This window comes from Pteropus vampyrus, unplaced genomic scaffold (assembly GCF_000151845.1).
Source record: "Pteropus vampyrus isolate Shadow unplaced genomic scaffold, Pvam_2.0 Scaffold108, whole genome shotgun sequence".
Taxonomy (NCBI): Eukaryota; Metazoa; Chordata; class Mammalia; order Chiroptera; family Pteropodidae; genus Pteropus; species Pteropus vampyrus.
The window spans coordinates 356,966-358,840 of record NW_011888889.1 but is presented as its reverse complement, the minus strand read 5'-3'; the positions used below and the strand labels follow the sequence as shown (position 1 = coordinate 358,840).

At 31.0% G+C, this 1,875-nt stretch overlaps 1 pseudogene; it reads right to left on the bottom strand.

The window, feature by feature from the left end:
- Positions 1-875: 875 nt before the first annotated feature.
- LOC111743173 lies at positions 876-994 on the bottom strand (annotated as a pseudogene).
- Between the last annotated feature and the right edge of the window lie 881 nt (positions 995-1,875).

The window sequence follows — 1,875 nt, the reverse complement described above, 5'->3', positions numbered from 1 at the left end:
TATCAACTTTCTGCTACAAGATGAATAAGGTCTGAGGATCTGATGTAAAACATGCTGACTATAGTTGATAACACTGTATTATATAATCAAATTTGATAAAAGAGTAGAACTTAAATGTTCTCATCAAAATTTTTTTTAAAAAGGTAAATATGTGAGATGATGGATGTGTTAATTAACTAGATGAGTGGAATCCTTTCATGATATGTACATATATCAAATCACCATGAAGTACACTTAAATATCTTACAATTTTATTTCTCAGTTACACCTCACTAAAGCTAATTTTTTTAATGAAATATTCTCCAACATCAGCAGCTACGGCCTGCCAACTCCTTCTAGTCTTAATGTTGATAAACGTATTTAACATTGCTGCCCCTGCAGGTCATTTCGTGTACTAGAAAAATTGTGAGGTAGCCTGGTCCCCAGCTTGTGAGATGCAAAAGCCAGCAGATTAAAAATCAGTGTGTTCAGTGAGAACATGGAAGAAATATAGATTAAATGTATGCAGTTTATACACAGGAAAATAGGACTGTGTAGTTTGGTCATAAACTATAAGTAGTATAGAACTAACTCTATTGCCACAGTTTTTGGCAGTTGTTGAATGTTGTAAATCTACAACTATTTACTTATTTTATTGTTTGATAACACTTTTTTTACTTGGCAGGAAGCCTAGATACCTAAAAAGCTCAAAGGAAAAAGAAGAAATAACATCCATTTTTAATGAAAAATTAATTCCCATTTCTTATTTATTTATTTATTTATTTATTTATTTATTTATTTTAGATGAGGCAACCCTTGGTTGACCTCACAGATTGCAAGGACCTTGTCAGCTTACAATCTTTTATTTTTTATTTTTTTATTTTATTTTTTTTTTATGCCTACAGCACCTGGTCTTCCTACGTGGTCTCCCATCCAAGTACTAACCAGGCCTGATTCTGCTTAGCTTCTGAGATCAGACGGGATCAGGCTTGTTTAGGGTGGCATGGCTGTAGACAATTAATTCCCATTTCTCAAAAAAGTTTGATGTGTTTACTTACCCCAAATATCTGTTAACATTTTTTATATGCCATTTGACTTGTAGTGATATCACTGACTCCATGTAAAAACAAAGGCTCAATTGTGTTGATAAAACCTCAGTATCTACTTCTATAATTAGTATATATTTTAAAAAGGCTTTACCTAAACACAAAGTTTTAACATGATCAATTGCATAAAGCACATTCTAATATCATCCCTTGAATTGTGATTTTTCATTGAGATCAAAACTGTATCTGTGTTGTCCAAAAGGTTGCCACTAGCCTCACATGGTTATATATTTAAATTAACATTAAATTAAATTAAATTTTTGATTTGGTAGCACTAGCCACATTTGAAAGATTCAATTGAGACTGGCTTATGTCTGTGGCTACCATTTAGACAGTGCAAATCTATAACGTTTTTATCTTTGCAGAAAGTTCTATTGGACTGGTTTAGATTATTAATTTCATTTATTTTTGACTCCAAGTTTTCTTGTACACATGAGAAGTGAAACAATAATTATTAATAAAATGGCTTGGGGGAGGGAGAGGGAGAGGAGGGAGGGAGACAGGGTAAAAGGGGTCAAATATGTGGTGACAGAAAGAAATCTAACTATGGCAATTGAACACACAATGTAAATATATATGCTTTACTGTTAAAATATACAGCTGAAACTTATTGGCTTTTGTTAACCCATGTCACCATAAAAATAAATAAATAATATTAAAAAAATAAATAAAATGGCTTCATTATTATAAAGAATTTTTCAAGTAGTTAAATATTTTCAGATTACTTATTAATGTCATCAGATTTTTAAAAGAGAAAGTCAGTTAATCACAATTAAGGTTTAATTTTTTA